General features: G+C 36.7%; 1 long non-coding RNA gene and 2 pseudogenes across 1 annotated transcript; all 3 read left to right on the forward strand.

Moving 5' to 3' along the window:
* Nucleotides 1–3,516: 3,516 nt before the first annotated feature.
* Nucleotides 3,517–12,910, forward strand: LOC126733156 (uncharacterized). Its single transcript, XR_007659639.1, has 4 exons — nucleotides 3,517–3,719; nucleotides 6,737–6,919; nucleotides 12,126–12,202; nucleotides 12,387–12,910. It is a non-coding gene; the product is annotated as an uncharacterized LOC126733156 (long non-coding RNA).
* On the forward strand, nucleotides 3,713–6,475 carry LOC126733155 (pentatricopeptide repeat-containing protein At1g79540-like; annotated as a pseudogene).
* Nucleotides 12,911–15,720: 2,810 nt separating the features above from the next.
* LOC126689962 (ethylene-responsive transcription factor 3-like) lies at nucleotides 15,721–18,932 on the forward strand (annotated as a pseudogene).

An 18,932-nucleotide genomic window follows, 5' to 3' on the forward strand; every position in this document is an offset into this window, starting at 1 on the left:
AGTTTTTAAAGATATAGTACCGTCTTTCCCCTCTTTGGATCCTTTTTTAAGACTGCAGCCCTTCTCCTATTGGTCGCAGAGGAGCCCTCAGTTTGCAATGCCTAATTCCCAGAGAGGAGTTTTTGCCTCCAATGGCTATACTGGCTACTGGAGGAGAATACAAAAATCTTTTGTTGATTACATTGGTTCTGGCATAATTAGGGAAATCCCTAATCTTAGTATTTCCTCTGCTCCAACATCCAATAAACACTTATCCTTGCCTACTGCTGGAATTGTTTCTACTGCTGTAAGTAGTAAGACGGGGTTCGCGGAATGGCATGCCTCCAGGGGAGGCTGGGTAACATATGCACAGGATTTTCCAGCAACTTGGTCGGGCTGTGGTCTTATTATTGGTACTTCTTCCGGGGTACCCATTAAGAAAGGTGCAATAGAGACAATAGGCGTTGCTACTCCCGCAGGTAAAGGCAAGGAGAAAGGGATTAGGCCGGAAAAATTAAAAGCAGTTAATGTTGAAGAAAGTACAGAGGGCATGAAGGCTGGTCCTAAGGCAAAAAAGAGAAAGACTAAGAAATCCCAGAAACAACTGGTGACTCTGGAGGGAAAGGAAGTCGGGCAACCTTTGGCTACAAGGACCCGGAAGAAGACTAAGGTAGAGTCTTCTTTTCCTAGATTCCTGTGACTTCTTCAGTCCATGGTCCTTTGAGATTCTCTGATTTTGTATCTCAGCCCCCCTTAGGACCCTCTGGGCGTACTCGTAGTAAACAAAAGACCCTCAAAGAATCTTTAGAGAGAGAGAGAAGGGCAAGACCTCTTTCCTTCTTCTCTCTTTTATATTTGTCATATTAGGTTCCTTGTTGATATATATATATATATATATATAAATATATAAATAAATAAATAAATAAATATATATATATATATATATATATATATTTTTTGGGTAGTTTTTGGTCTATGAAGATACATTGTTAGGTGCTTCGTTTTATTTTCCCATTGAGGCCAAACCTAAACCAATGCTTGAAAGATAGTTGTCTATATATTGACAAGGGATGTATGGATTCTTGAGACGAGAGGAGCCATCGTGGTCCACCACAGACCGCCCGGATCCCACAATCGAATAAAAGTTGGATCTATATTGGGTCTCACATGTGTTGGCAGCTTTAAATGTTTCATGCTTTCATTTATATTTGGGTTTGTTGTGATTGAAGCTTGCTTATGATTCTCAATTAGTGTCTATTATTATTCCTATTTCCTACAATGACTTATATATTGTGCTCGTTTTTTTTTTCCTTGTATGTAATGAATTTGGCTTGTCCTGATCCCTAAATTTCCTCTATTTTGGTATTTATTGTTGTTGTTGTTGTTATTATTATTTTTCTTCTTGCTAGAACTCAAAAGTTTGCATTTGGTAGGTACTCCTGTATATGTACAGTATTATGTGTACATATAAAGCCAAGTTTTTTCCAGAAAACATAAAGCCAAGTTTTTTTATTTATTTTATTTATTTTTTAGTCTATGACTAGTGTTACATAATGACAACAAGTTATTTGCCCCGACACTATTATTGATCTCACAGTAGCACTCTTTGCAGTATGGAGCCTTGGATCGATGAGGAGCCAGAGATCGTGTGCCCTGGTCCAGAAAATACTTCATTGCTGACGCAACAAATAAATCATCGATCAACTGACATTTGGAATGGTGAGGTGAAATATCTAGTTCTAACAACCGCTTTAATTTTTACAAAGCGAGTTTGACTTTTAGCAAGTTCTTTCAAAGTTGTATATTTAGTTCTAACAACAACTATAATTTTTATTGATTTTGCAGGACCCGGGCCCACTTCAGTGCCATGGTTGCTCTAAGGAGATGGCACTTCGAGTATTCTCTCCAACTTGTCAAACATGATCTTTACATGTTTGTCTGCTTCTATCGCCATATACTTGTAATTAATCAGGTGCTTCAAGACTTCATGTGGCATACGATAAGTAATTTGTATGTTGTGCATAGCAGGATTTACACACAATTCTTCCATAACTATCATCTTTAATTCATCAAGGGTCTTCAACCTATGATCAATTTGGGTATAATAGCACTTTATACCTAGCCCTTCAAATGGCAATCCCTTGTTCGCATTGGCATTCTTAAGCGGACCACCGTAGTATAGCATTATATCAATTACAGTCATTGTGAATCTATTAGAGTCAAGTTACAATGTTAGTTAAAAAACATTTTATCTAGTTAAACTACACAAAGTACAAATTCCAAATTATTCAAAGGGCATGAATTTCATTACACATTTGTCACATTTCATACCCAAATCCTTTTTCCATTATGCTAAGACTACCCATTTCATACCCAATACAAAAAAATAAATAAAAAAGCCAAGTTGTAAAAGTATACAACATTTTATCTAATTACATACCCAATACAAAAAAGTCATTTCATTACAATTCATTTGAAGGGCATGAGTAAGTCACTCATTTCATTACATACCCATTCAAAGGGCATGAATTACATACCCATTTCATTACAATTCATTCACTATCCATTTCGTACCCAAAACAATGATGAATAAAGTAAAAAACCTTGTAAGATCATGATAAAAATAAGAGCCTAGAAATGATGAATAAATTTTGATAACAAAAACCATGCAAATAAATACACAAAAAATTAACACTAACAAAACAAAGTTCTATAATTCACAATATTGGTATCTTAACTAAGTTATATTAACTATCGACAAAATAAATAGTCAAACTCTTTAACCCACACCCAACTACAATGACAATCAAATAAGAAAAACCCTTACCTGAGACATGAATTTATTGAGAGGGAGGAGCAGTGAGAGAGGCAATGTGGTGAGTGAGAGTGAGAGGCAATGTGGTGTGAGAAGTGTGAGAGTTATGGTTGAGTGAGGTAGTGAGTTGAGGAGTGTGAGGTTGAGTGTTATGGGTGAGAGAGTGAGGGTTGAGTTAGTGACTGATGCGTATTTGTGTTTATAAAATTTTTGCCCAGCAAAACTCGAGTCTATAAGACTCGAGATATAAGTAAATTTTAATTAAATTTCAAGTCTTATAGACTCGAGATCTATGTGTTATCGTTTTTCCCTAAGAAAATTGAGTCTTTAAGACTTGATTTTTATTTATAGAAAGCGAGTCTTTAAGACTCAAGATCTATGTGGCATTTTACTGTCCAAGTCATCCAGTACAAAGCGAGTCTTTGAAAGTTGAGTTTTATATAGAACTCGAAATGCTAGCTTGCTAAAACGTTTGAAACGTGTGTTAACTTACTATATTGACTACCCTTATTATGCTAGTTCCCACATATCCACCAAAAATGACACAGTTTTAGGATTTTCAGAATCTCATAAACTAAAAAATTTTAAAAATTAATTTTAAAAAAAGACAATTTAGTCAAAATCTAAAGTTCGTTTGTTATTGTTGTTTAAACAATAGTTTTCAAAATTTAAACAACAATACATATATTTTTATACACTTTTTCACTTGCAATTACTTTCAAAAAAAATACCCAAACCGACCTACCTCACTTTTCATCTCTCTTTTTCTCTACCATAATTTCAATACATACACTCTGCCTACGGCTACTCTGGGCTCGGCCCATCCACAACCTCCGGAGCCGGGTCGGGCCAGGAGAGGAGCGCGCGTTCGGGAGAAGTACGTCGCGGCGGCGGTGGGCGAAGATACTAATCCGAAAGAAAAGAGGTGAGTATGTTCACGGCGGCGAAGATGAAACTCTCAACTCTCTTCCTCCAAACCGAGAAACCACCATGGTCCGACCATCCCATCACTACTACTATTTCCAATCTAGTCATCTCCATCCTCAACAAACAACCCGCCTTGGAACGCTTACTCACTCATATCTCGTCCCACATTGTCGCTTCTGTCATCCAACAAAACCCAAATCCTGAACTGGGTTTCGGCTTCTTCATCTGGGCTTCCCGAACTAAACACCTCCGTAGCACTTTCTCTGAGACCATCTTCATTCCTTTGACTTGTACTGAAACACTCTCCAAGACCTCAAAAAAGAGTCTGCATTTCCATTTCCCGATGCTTTTAGGTCTTGATTTCAGGGTATGCTCAAATGTGTATTGCTGAAAAGGCCGTGGAAGTCTTTTCTACTAAGAAAGATTTTGACTGTAAGTCTGATGTTTTCATTTACAACTCTGCTTTTCATGTTATGGTTCAAAAGCAGGTGTTGTTGTTAGCTTTAGCTGTTTATAATCAGATGTTGAAGTTAAATTGTCATTCCAATGTCACTACTTATAGCATTTTGATTGAAGGGTTGTGTAAAAATGGTAACACTAAGGATGCATTCCAGTTGTCTGATGAGATGACTCGCAGGGGTATTTTGCCTAATGAAATTACTTATACTATTATTCTTGCTGGGTTGTGTCAGGGGAGAGGCTCGATGAGGCACTTAAATTGTTGAATTCGATGAAAGAGCGTGGGCAGTGTCCTGATGTCATTACTTACAATGCTTTGCTTAATGGGTTCTGTAAGTTTGGTAGGGTTGATGAGGCTTATGGACTTTTAGAAACCTTTGAGAAGGACGTATACGATCTTGGGCTCCATGGGTATAGTTGTTTGATTGATGGTTCGTTTAGAGCCAAGAGATATGCTGAAGCAATGGTGTGGTTTAGAAAAATGATGGAGCAAGAGCTTGAGCTGGATGTTGTTTTGTACATTATAATAATTCGGGGGTTGTCAGATGCGGGCAGGGTTAAGGAGGCGTTGAAGTTGTTTTATGAGATGACCAAGAGGAATTTGGTTCTGGATACTTATTGTTACAATGCTTTGATTAAAGGGTTTTGTGATTTGGGTCTTTTGGATAAGGCTCAGTCTCTCCGACTTGAGATTTCAAAGAATGGTTGCTTCCCTGATGCCTGCACTTACTCCATTCTCATTTGTGGTATGTGTAGGAATGGGCTAGTTGGTGAGGAAAAACAGATATTCAAGGAGATGGAGATTGGAGAAGGTTGGTTATGTTCCTTTTATCGTAACCTTCAATGCTCTTATTGATGGCCTTTGTAAGGCTGGTGAGCTTGAGGAAGCTCATCTTTTGTTCTACAAAATGGAGATAGGGAGAAGTCCTTCCTTATTTCTTCGGCTTTATCAAGAACCTGATAGTCCTTCCTTATTTCTTCGGCTTTCTCAAGGTGCCAATCAGGTTCTTGATAAAGCCAGCCTCCAAACCATGGTGGAGCAATTGTGCGATTCAGGATTGATTCTTAAGGCCTACAGGCTTCTCAAGCAGCTTGCTGATAGTGGAGTTGTACCTGCAGAACAACCTACAACATTCTGATCAATGGCTTTTGCAAGGCTGAGAATATAAATGGTGCTTTCAAGCTCTTCAAGGACCTGCAACTTAAAGTGCTCTCTCCAGATTCTGTTACATATGGAACACTTATAAATGGGCTTCAAAGGTTTGACAGAGAAGCGGATGCATTTGGGGTCTTTGATCAAATGGAGAGGAATGGGTGTATGCCTAGCTTTGCAGTTTATAAATCACTTATGACCTGTTTATGCAGGAAAAATAAGGTTTCATTAGCCTTTAGTCTTTGGTTAATGTATCTGAGGAACCTTCCTGGCAGTGAAGAGGAAGCCATAAAAGCTGTAGAGGAACATTTTGAGAAAGGAGAAGTGGAAAAGGCTATTTGAGGCTTACTTGAAAAGGATTTTTAAAAGAAAGATTTTGATTTAGGGTCATATACCATTTTGCTCATTGACTTGTGTCATGCAAGAAGAGTAAACAAAGCTAGGACAATATTTTCTGTTCTTGAGGAGTACAAGGTCGTTGTCACTCCCCCAAGTAGTATTAAATTGATTTGTTGTCTCTCAAGAAGGGAACCTGGACTTGGTGATAAATGTGTTCCTTTATACTTTGGAGAAAAGTTTCATGTTGACACCATGAATTTGCAACCAGCTGCTTAAGTATGTACTTTGTTCCCAAGAAAAGAATGAGTATGTCCTGGACCTTGTAAGTAAAATGAAGTCTTTTGGATATGATTTGGATGCTTTTCTTTACCAAAGTACAAAATTTCTCCTATATGGTCACTGGAACATGCAGAAGATAGAAAATGCAGTCCCTGGGTGATAATTGGCTATGGCAGAGGAATTACAGTCAGTAATGGATTCTTTTGGAACGATTCTTTTAACATATTGTCCTCATCAGGACAGCTTTTGTATAACAATAGTCTTAATTAGATATTGACAACCAACCCTATTTCTGAGATCTTTATTTTTTACTCCGCCTTAGCCCTCTGGTGTAGGTACCTGGGGAGCAGAATTGATTTGTTCTAGTTAGTGTGAGAAATAAAAGTGTTAATACCACTGATGAAGTTGATGGCATGGACCAGTTCATATGCATCTGAAAATTTTTGTAATGCATACCTGAACTTTTTGTAACACTGTTTTTTTGTTTTGTTTTGGTGAATGTAACATTGTCGACTTGAAATAACACCATAAATTCATTTTTATCATGAATTAAAAGTTGTTTTAATGTTCTATAGTATATTTTTATTCAACATTGTAATCCCTAAAACTCTGATGAAAAGTATCAGTTGTGTGATTGTATGATCGATGTAAATTCTGCTCAAGAAACAATTTAAAATTTTCTACAATTTTTGCTTAATCTGTGATGATTGTAAGTTGGTATATTCTATGTGGTATATAGTTTCTTCTTGAGGCAGTGTTATATATTTGGCTTGTTTTTCCTTCAGCACTGCTGCTGTTGTAACTGTATGGATGAACTACTTGTATTCTCACAAGAGCAACATGTACTCAGACATCTCTTACTATTTGCTTTTCTCCAAGGATACAGAATTTTGGAACTCTCTCTCTGTTGCCTCCCAAGCTGCTGTTTGTGTTTATTGCCATATTCCATAGGCAATGAAGTAAACAAGGTTCGTGTCTCACCTCAATGGTCCCTAATTAATATTTATGTTTTTGTTTTTGAGATTTGAATATATATGACTCTGGATATAGCAAAAAATATCTGAATCTATGTGTATGTTATTTTTCACATTTTTATACGTACATAAAGTTTTGTGTTCTAGTGTATATATTTCTTTGGTAAATACTCATTTACTCAAGCAAATTTTCTAGTAATGGTAAACTTATTTCTGCCTTTGGCTATGATTCAAGCTGGAGCATATCCCATGTGGGCACCAAATGCCATACACTGAGAGAAGCTATTACAGTGATCCAATTCTAAGTCCTTTGAGGATGAAGGAGTGTAAGAAATTTAAACAAAAGACAAAAAAATTTGCTTTAAGGTCAGAAATTCATATTGAAGAATGAAGATTATAAATAAGGTCCCCACAACCTATCAATCTTCCATTTTCTCCTTTTTTTTTTATTTATTTTTAACTTAACCTTCTGGTCTTCCTATTCTGTCCACCTTAATTCTCTCTATCCCTCCAGCAATGCAACAATGAATCAAAAAGAAATTAATCCTGCAATAAACACCAGAGGAAGATAATGGAAGAGATATTTAAGACAATGATAAAGAGAGAGTAAACGATACATCACAAATGACTCAACATAAGATAAGTAATATAGGAAGGGAAAGGAAATAAACAGAAAAGGTTATTTCAATCAAAAGAGGGAAGGAAACAACTTATAAATGGAGAGATAAGTTGAAAGAATGCCACTCATAACATTTAATAGGCTTATCATTATGAGGGTATTTCTAATTGATCACAAATTAAACATTTTTTTTATTAGTAATATAATATATTGAAGAAAAAAACTACCTTATGTACATTGCAAATGCATGAGATAGCCTAAAGAACTACAAGCAAAGGAAGGAGACTCAATGAACTCTACAATGGAACTAATTTCACTAAGATCCAACACAATGGACCACTCAAGTTATGATCTAATAAAAGATGTCTTCATTAACATCACTAACATCACTAGAGCTTCCACATCTTCAAAATTGTGATAATCCCATTCCCTACTTCCCTTCACAATATTCACATTAGGCATAAGGGGGTTAAATTCTAAATAGTGGAAGAGCAATTATCAAAACTAATTCCTCCATTGAACCAATGCACACACAAAAGCTCCACAGAGCATGTGCAGATCACAATGAAGCAACAAATGATCCATAGTCTTCCCATGCTCCACAAAGCATGATTTCATTCCTCCAACCAAACAGTAGATCAATAACCTTTTTGGAATCATCCATTAGAACCTAATCACACACAAAAGCTCCACCAAACATGTGCAGGATCACAATGAAGCAACAAATGATCCATAGTCTCCCCATTGCACCTCCACTTTAAAATTCAATCTACTAGCACGATTTCATTCTTAATGAAATTATCAACACTCAAAATCTTCTTTCAAGCTATTGTCCACATAAAGAATGCAACCTGCTTTGGAGCCTTGGCACAACAAATGCTAATCCCTAGAAAATAAATGTCACTTGGGGCTTGCAAAATAGCTTAGTATGAAAAAAAACATCAAAATTCCATTTCCAATCAATTGCCATCACATTTTAATAAGAACCCCATCTCTTGGGTACATTGGAGTATTATAGTTTGAGCATAGAATCAATCGACTCCACAATCATTGAAATGTCTATTATACCTAACATTTGATATTTTACATTGCCTTCATTTCGACACTCTAAGGGTTTGTTTGGATACTGCTTATTTTGTTGGAACTGAAAACTTATTGCTGAAAGTACAGTAGATAAAGATAAAAGTTAGTTGAAATAGTACAATGGCATATGCAGATCACAATGAAGTAACAAATGATCCATAGTCTCCCTATGCTCCACAAAGCATGATTTCATTCCTCCAACCAAACAGTAGATCGATAACCTTTTTGGAATCATCCATCAGAACCTAATCACACACAAAAGCTCCACCAAGCATGTGCAAGATCACAATGAAGCAACAAATGATCCATAATCTCCCCATTGCACCTCCACTTTAAAAATCAATCACGATATCATTCTTAATGAAATTATCAACACTTAAAATCTTCTTTCAAGCTGTTGTCCACGTAAAGAATGCAACCTGCTTTGGAGCCTTGGCACAGCAAATGCTATTCCCTAGAAAATAAATGTCTCTTGGGGCTTGCAAAATAGCTTAGTATTAAAAAAAACATCAAAACTCCATTTCCAATCAATTGCCATCACATTTTAATAAGAACCCCATCTTCTTGGTACATTGGAGTATTATAGTTTGAGCATAGAATCAATCGACTCCACAATCATTAAAATGTCTATCAAACCTAACATTCGAATATTTTACATTGCTTTCATTTCGACACTCTAAGGGTCTGTTTGGATATCGCTTATTTTGTTGAAACTGAAAATTTATTGTTGAAAGTACAGTAGATAAAGATAAAAATTAGTTGAAATAGTACAGCGAGACCCATGAATAGTACCAAAAAGTGTAGTAGGACCCATAAATAATAGCAAAAATAAGCTAAATGGTAAAATAATTTTAATTTTTCATTGGTATCCAAACGCACACTAAGAATGAGTTAATTGAAGCATCCAAACACTACCCATCTCTAAGAATGAGTTAATTGAATCAACCCTATCTCCTTTATTGCTACTACCCATCTCCACAAGTGGGTTTCTTCCTCCCAAAAATGCCATATCCACTTGCCCAATAGAGTTTGGTTAAAGGTTCCTGTCCACCCCAAACCCCCATTGGCAATTGGGGAACACACTATATTCCAATCCACTAAATGTATAGGACCCTGTTAGAAGCAAAGTCATCTACAGAATGTTGGTTAAGGCTGCTTCCAACTGTTGCAGCCAACTGCTTAATTGCTGATGCTGCATGCGTTCATCCAGGCTTGTTCATAAATGAATAATCAATGTGTAGCTTTGATCATACAGCTCTGCATAGCCCTTGCTTGTTTTGAGTGTCTTAATTGTGTAATGTGAAGGCGGTCTTAATCTCAACATAAATATGAGTGGTTAAAGAGAAACATCTAGAAGATTGAAAAAAAAAAGCAAAATGTGACATGACTATGTTAAGGATGCAGGTCTAATGTAGATGCAAGATTGAAACTTCTATGCATGACTGCTTGAGAGTCCATGGGGTAGTGTCTGTGTTTACGATCCAGTTGGTGTGCTTTTGGTATTCCTTGCGCAGCCCTTGCATTCTCTAGGACCTCTTAGGATAGTAAGGAATCCCAATATTGAAATTTTACCTGCCTTCTAAAGCCTTGAAAGCAAACACATGATGAGATGTTCAAGTCTTTACAAATCCCTCCACCTATTGCTGACAGAGCAATTGCTAGCATTCAAAGGTGTTTTGGGGGGGGGGGGGGGGGGGGGGGGAGGGGGAGGGTGTTGGTGTTAGCGTCCTTTTCCTGAACTATCGCTTTGAATTGTGTTCTACTACTGGTGGTGGTCTGGAAAGATGACCTTTTGGCTGACGATTTTGACATATATCTTTTATGGAGATTTCTTGATATCCTTTAACAGATGTCCTAATGGTAATTGTTATATATGATATCTTATCTAAGACAATTTTATATGTGGTCTCTTGTAAGTTTTATTTTGCAGCCTGTAGGTATTGTTGGTGCACTTACAATGTGGAATTTTCCCTTGTATATGATTTCTCGGAACATGTGCTTAATTTAGGATCATACAGTCTAATATCCTCTGGTGCATATACTTTATAGTGTTTTAGGAGCTGATGACTTTAATGAATTAATAACATTTTCAAAATCCCCTGTTGTATGCCTCACTAGTATCAGGCTTATCCCACACTTTTATGTGGCATCCCAAAATCCTCTGAACTTACGCCCTTCATAGCTTTAGCAACAGCTGAGCTCTCTCATCAGGCTGGAGTACCACCAGTAATTTCTTTTATCTACATGAAAGTGTGCTGTGCTGTGTGCATATAAATTCAGAAACAGATATACTCTTTTTAGGGTGTAATGTAAGTTCACCGTCTCTTTGGTCCTTGTAAGTTGAAGCCACTATAATGTGGCTTTGGATGTAATTATATGTTGGGGATCTGGTACAGTTTTATGTACACCAGTAGCAGTTATTACCAATTTTGAGACAGATCATTATAGTTTGTAGGTGTATATGATTGCTTCGCAAATTTTAGAAATGGTGCTACTGCAGTGGATCCCCTTATTTTTGCTATTATGAGACCACGAATATTAAGATCAATTGCCTCTTGGGGGCTTTGATTGTTAGTTGCTTTTAGTATTCTATATGCCTTATAAAGTGTTGATGAACAGCTTAAAAGATACTCTATGCTTATGCTGAAAAGGGCAGTTTTCCTCCTTGAAACATCCAAATCTATTTTGGCATGTAATTTTAGATAATTATTTATGTTTGTGGTAGGGATAAAACTAGGGCAGGCTATGCTTATCTCCGGTTCAATCCAAGGTAAAAACTTGGCCCTAAGCCAGCCCAGGCTGTACTTCTACCCCTACTTGCCCTTGAGTTGGCTTGTGTATGCTGGGTTGGTTCAGGTTTTCATGATTAATGGCCTGCAAATGTTACTCGAAAATGAATGCATGCATAACTTACCAATAAAAAAAAATTATTTCCCAACATGAAATAATTTTTAAGAACACTATGCCTATCCCTAAAAAACATAAGAGTAAGGACTAAACATTATATAGAAACTACAAAAGTTATAGAGTTTTAGGGCCTGATCAATTGTGTGGGTCGCATCTTTATCTGGTGTTATGCCACTCATGCAAAAGAAACACAGTGAGATTCATAGTGGATGCTGGAATATTGGCAGCTGTTTGTCAAAAGGTCATGTATCCTTGCCAATTTGTCTTTTGATGCCTTAATCTATCAATTATTAAAAGTATTTGCACTGGATCACACTCTTTGATTGGGATTTGCCATTCTATCACAGAGCTGAGGCTTTAGTTACACTCACATTTCTATAGAATTCCAAACTTCTGAAGTAAGATATAAAGGAATTTGAATAATCATTCAACTAGGATAATGAAATCAGTAGGGCTTTAAAACTTACACTTGCAACCACTCTAATATACCTGCAAAATGTTCATGCATTTAAAAAATATGCTTTATACCTTTATTTTTGGTGTTTTGTTTTTGTTTTTTGGTTTTTTTTGGCTCAGTTTCTATGGCTTCAGAGTAATTCAGGAACCAAATCCAAGGAAGAAATTGCTTCTGGTATGCGTGCGGTGGAGGTCTTGTCTTTAGATTTGAGGTATTAAATGTGTACTCAAATTTTCAGCAAAATTTGTTGCACTGATGAACGTTTGTCTAAGTTAAGCACAGTGGTTTATTTGCATGATTAAGGTTTGTAATTCTGTATTTGGCATTTCTTGCCTTTGCTTGGGGCTCTCTATGTTTTCAATTTTTAGATCATTGTTTTGTCTTCTTTCAAGCAGGAACTCATGTATAAGATCCAAGAAATAAAAGCAAAGCTGAACAAAGTGAAATGAAGGTTCGGGAAATATGCCATGACATTAAAATGTTGGAGTTTGCAAAGAAGCATGTAACGGCTACAATTCAGCCCTTCATCATCTAACCATGCAAGGTTTGACCCTAATATCCTTTTATGTTTGCACAAGGTGGTTCCTCAGGGTTTTTATGGTTTCTTGCCATTAGGCTTGTTAGATTGAAAATTTATAGATTGTAATATGCAAAAGATTAATATCTCTGTCAATAAAAACAAAATAAAAAAAATCTGTTATTAGGCAGCAAAAGTAAAAGCAGTTGCTTACAGTTGATGTGCTACTGGCTTTGTTCTAGGATACTTGTCCCGAAAAAGAAGTGCTAGGATAGGACAATTGAAGGTGCCTTTTTATGATCTCACACTATTCAAATAAGATATTCTCTCTCCCACTTGACAATAATCTTATGCAGCAACTTGGTTATTGTAAATTTAGAAATGAGATATAAATTGAAGACAGCTCTGTTTTCAAGCATTCTTATTCATGTCCCAGTATGGGTGGGGCAGGGCAGGATACCTGAACAAGTCATTTTACCATACTTAGTGCTCATTTATTTAGGTTATTAGAAGCTTGATTTCATTGAGAATCCTAATTTTATTTTCAATAGAATTTTTATTTTTTTTATGAGACATTGAGAAACCTAATTGCTTTTAAGATATTGAAAGAAAGTTTTTTTGGGGCATGAGTCGTATGACCATATGATTTTTTATTTTTTTAAATCATGAGTGAGTTGATAACATTTTTCTTATGTGTTTTTCCCTCTTCTCATTTATGTGATATTCTGTTGGCCTAAATGGTTAACTTGGTTGACCTTTTAACCATCAACCTGCCTTTCCACTTGAAACCTTTAGTTTGGGTTCAATTGCTTTACGTGCAAGGAACTTGTTCTTCAAAACATTCTTCATAATCATGATGAAATCATTATTCTTTTCATCAACTGTTCCAAAATCTAATAAAAGAACTCTTAAATCTGTTTGTAAGTTCTCGGAGAATGTAAAATCCTTCTCACCATCACTTTGGTAAGATCATTATTCACTTCCTCAACTTTCCCAAACTGTAGTATACAGAATTCTTAAATCTATTTGGAGTTTTACGTATATTGTGATAAGCACTTGCTAGATCATAATTTAGATCCTGTCTACTATCCTGACCTTTCGAGAATGATGTGTGGTCACATATATTGGATCTTAATCTTATCTCGTGTTTTAGACATCGTAGATTCTCTCTTATAACAGTAATACACATTATGCAATTCATTAGACTATCTTGTGTATACATCTTGTATACAAGAGGTAATTCCTTTTCTTTAATAAAATTTTATTACTTTATATAATAGGAAAAAAGTTAAAAAAAAAAAAAAAAAAAACCTAAAATTAAAGAGAGACTACGTAAAAAAGAATAAAATTTTATTACTTATATGAGCAGGTTATGGACATTTCTAAGGCCAGCCAGAGGTTCGTGCTAAATGGTCTTTGGGCCTGAAGCATCGATCAGAACAGCCCAACACAATTACAACAATGTTCTAGTTTGTAGTTCATCAGTTCATTGTTTATAAGCGAACACAAATGTTTATTACAATATAACAAAAAATGAATAATAACTTAACAAACATACCCTCAAAAGCATTCAAAACATAGGAGATTTTTATTCTATACTTTACCACACAATAGTGTGGTTGCATATATATATATATATATATATATATATATATCAAGCATTATCTTCTATAACAGCCTAACAGGCATCCCAGAATTTCGAATATTTGACATTAACTGACGCAATAGATTATTTACTGTAAGTAATGCCAAGACATGAGCAAAAAAAAAAAAAAAAAAAAAAAAAAGACAGAGAGATAAGGCAGCAGCATTGATGCTTGTGGGTGCTTCAATATCATCATCATGCAAGCATCCTCACAAATCACACGCCCTTGTCCATGCTAAGTGCACTCTTTTTAAGTCTTACCATTGTTATCAGTCTTTGGAACACTCGATTTTTCTCGGCCTCCACATCCCCAAGCCCAACAACCACTCTTGCCACTGCCTCCCCCACTGCCTCCTCCCCATCCCCAACCTCCACCTCCTGCTCCACCACCTCCACCCCCACCACCACTGCCACCACCTCCACCTCCTCCACCTCCATTACCACCGCCTCCACCACCCCCACCACCACTTCCTCCACCCCATCCATAACCTTTACCATTTCCTCCTCCTCCTCCTCCTCCTCCGCCACCGCCACCACCACCTCCTCCTCCGCCACCGCCACCACCACCACCACTGCCTCTTCCCCCACCATTTCGCTTTCTATGTCCTTTATCTTTTCCTCCTTGCCCACTACCTCCACCACCCGAACCACTTCCCCCACCTTTACCACCTCCCCCTCCACCTCCGCCACCTCCACCTCCTCCTCCTCCTCCTCCTCCACCACTATTTCCACTAGTGTTACTTTGGACTAACTGTTTATCAAATGAAGTGGTGTTTCTTGCTTGTACATCTTCAGCTAGACCATGGTTTCCACGTGGAATCTTGGGAATGGAAGATGAAGTGTTCACCTGAGAAATGCCATCTTTCGCCTCATGACCACTCAGTCCATTCACCAAACCTAGGCTGAGCAAAAGTGCGAGAAGCAACATTGCTCGAGAGACTCCTGCAATGTACATATTTTGCCTCAACTTGAGAATATAATGCAAAGGCACTACTAGTCTTGTGCTTTTATAATCGATCTTTTTACAATGTACTTCAATGGCAATCGACAGCTTACTAGAAGCAGTCCCAATTGGAACAAACACAATGCTACCTGCTACGCGAACCCAAAACTATTCATCATTAAGGCTGCAATAGAGGGACAAAGTGATAATGCCTAGAGGCGCAATTTGTCCCCACTTCCAATTTCCGTGACTATAACACTATTGGAGAGCGCAATATGGCCACACTCATCACCTCGATCCAATTGTCCACTATGTCTATGCCAACTTAATCAAAAGCAGCTCATAGATTTTTCTCTGTTCTTTCGTTATCATCACCCCGCTTATCCTTAATATAGAATCGCATTCACAACTTCCACTTTTACATGTAATTTTATATTGGCATTATAAAGTCACTTGTACATGAGATGGTCATTTCAGTCCTGTAATCACAAAAGACTGACACACACAAATATGATGGATTGTAGGCATTTCTTTTTTGGACCCTTGTGGGTGCTTTCATCATGGGAATGCTTGGATCATAAACCATGCCAATTATTTTGTACATGCTTACTTTATTTGGATAACATGGCAAGTACTGCAAATCACCTGCCTGTAGGGCAGTCCCAGTATCTTATATGCTTTAGTGCTCATGTGAGGATGCCTTTGCTTGACGGATGAGAATTGAGGAAATAGGCGATTGCTGGCCATGTGATCAAGATCATGAAAGAGACAATATTTTTCACCAATAAAGTTGAGAATATGTTGGTGGAGATTGTTGGTGGTTGTGTTTTTGTTACATGTTTTTAGGCCTTAGTGCACTCCAGATAAGGTCCGTATAGATTCCAACATAATACGTTTAAACAAAGGCTGTTTGTTCATGTCATCATTTCTACATGTGAGGAAATCTCCATTTCTTTAAGCTGTTGCTTATCTGGCTCTGCAGTGGACGGTGGGATCAGTAGCCATCTTCTCTCTTTTTTGGAAAATTCTTAAGTAGTCCTGAAGTATAGTGAAATGATACTTCCTCCTCTCATATTCATGGTGAGCTCTATCATGAATATGAGAGAAATGAGTACCATTCTTCGTACCACGGGAGCATCTAAGAATTACTCTCTCTCTCTCAAATGTACACACAATTGCGAACAATTACGTCATGCCATATCAAGCTAGAGAAACTTTCATGAGTCCTAAAAAAACCTTGGGGGTGGGGGGAGGGAAGTGAACTTGTAAACACTTACAATTAGTGCAAAATTTCTAACATAGATACCATTACAAATTCATTCACAGTGGAAGAAGCCTATGCCGGAATCAAGATTTTAGATTAGAGGGAAAGATTAAAAAAATAAATTAGAAGCAAAATTATTTTCAAATTTATATTAATCATTTTAATAAATAAAAAATCTACAATTACATAATAATATTATTTTCATACAAAATGTAATATGTTTTGATTGCTAAATTCATATCTAATATAAAAAATAATCAATTTATAGCTTCTAACAATTGACTCAAGAAATTTAATATAAATACATAAAGTTTTTTTTTTTTTTTTGGGTCTGATATAAATACATAAAGTTTAAACACGCATAAAATTTAAACACGCATGCAATTTGATGACTCAAAATAAATCAATATAAAACTGTTAAAAGTATAGAAATATACTTAAAAAGTTGTTTGGTTTTTTTTTTTAATAAAAATTAAGTAGAATTCAAATTTCTTTCTTTATTCTTTTAATTATTTAAAATTTAAGCTTATAATAAAATTTTGTAGTTTAAAACCGTGAAATAATCAAGAGATTGAGGGGGAAAAAGAATCAAAAGATTAGTACAAAGATAAATGCATTAGAGATTTATTGTTGTAAACTAAGATATAAGAGCATTTACATCAGTCTCTCTAGAATTTTAGCTAAATTAACCCCTAAAACTCCACTTTTACTACTTCAACAAAGAGTCAAATACATTAGTCTCAATATTTATTTCTTCAAACTATTTAAATTTATTATTTCTCTCCCTAAAGAATAAATAATTTTTTTCCTTCTCACATCCCACAACAACACCATCAACAACATGGCAACACCATCACATCTACCTTTAACAAGACCACCACCACCACCACCACCACCAATCACCACCAAGCACCATCAATCATAGCAAACAAAGCACAAACCCATGCCACTCGCACAACCAATCACTAGCAACTACCAAAATCAAAGCTACCAACCACAAATTAAACACCACCAAAGCCAAACCCACCACTGGTGACCGGCCAAAGCCACCTTCAATCTTGCACCTCCGAGCGCCACCCACCAATCACCGGCAAAACCCACCTTCAAGCACCAACCCAGTAATCACCGGCCAGGACCCAGCAAGCACTTCCTAGCAAGCACCCTACAAAACCCCAAAACCTCATGCAACCACCATAAACTCCGATCTAAACCCCAAAACAATAGCCAACCATCGATTGATGCTAATTGGTTCATGAGAGAGAGAGAGAGAGAGAGAGAGAGAGAGAGAGAGAGAGAGAGAATATAAAAAATATTGGCAGAAAGCACATTTTAGTCCCTACATTTTCAGGCTATTCCCATTTTAGTCCTTACATTTTATTTTTACCGCTTTTAGTCCCTATCCTAAAAACACTTCTAGTTTTAGTCCTTGCCATTACATTAGAAATAGAGAAAGCTGACATGACAAACGGCAGGAATAAATAATACTAAATTAATGTTCACGTGACCTAAATTAATAATAAAAATGTTTTTTGGCATTAAAAAATGCCATGTTAGTATCTAAATTAAAAAAAAAATTAATTTTAACTAAATAAAAAAAATTAAAAATATAATTAAAATTAAAAATCATATGAATTGAGATCTAAGTGTGTCTAGAACAAGAAGACCAAGAACACAAACCCAGAAATTTACTGGTTTGTGTAAGGAACATCGACCGATAACAACAACAACAACAACGTTAAATACAGAGGTGTAAGGAAACGACCGTGGGTCGTTTGTTGGCCGAGATCCGAGATCCATGGAAGAAGAGATGTGTGTGGCTCAGCACCTTCGATTCCGCGGAGGATGTTGCTCGTGCCTACGACACCGCAGCTTTGTCGTTGCGTGGTCCAAAAGCGAAGATTAATTTCCCTTTCACCGCTCCTCAGCTAGCAACTCTTCTAGCAATCAGAGACGAACAACCCAGATTTTCCTCTTCTGCCAATACTAAGTTCAATCCGATTCAACCCAACAGGCCAACGACAAGTAGTATGAGCAGTATGGTCGAGTCGTTTAGTGGCCCCAGGGTCGTTTCGAATCCGATCTCAAGGGTCAAGATCGTGAACCCTGTTGCACCTAATGATTGCCGTAGCGACTGCGACTCGTCGTCTTCGGTGGTTGATGATGACAACAATGACTACTGTGTTCTCACCTCCTTGTTTCGTAAGATCTAGCCGTTTGATCTGAATCTACCTCCTTCGATGGATGAAGATTTCGGCATCGTTGATGATCTTCAAGCCACCGCTTTGTGTCTTTGATTGTGGATCTAATGGTCAACTTTTTTTTTTTTTTTTTACTTTCAGTTTTTTCTATCTTATTTTCTCGGGAAAATGATTAAAAAAGAAAATCGTTCCAGTGGTTGAACGTTGAAGAGAAATTGGTTTTTTTGTTTTTCTTTTGTTTTAAATCCTTCTCTGTGTTAGATTATAACTCCTATGGTGTAGAATAGTAGGGTATTTGAGTTGGTACGCGATCTTGGAGTTTCTTCAACTTTCATGGGCTATGAATTATTTTGTCTCTGTATTGTTGAAGATAA

This window comes from Quercus robur, chromosome 6 (genome assembly GCF_932294415.1).
Source record: "Quercus robur chromosome 6, dhQueRobu3.1, whole genome shotgun sequence".
NCBI classification, from domain to species: domain Eukaryota; kingdom Viridiplantae; phylum Streptophyta; class Magnoliopsida; order Fagales; family Fagaceae; genus Quercus; species Quercus robur.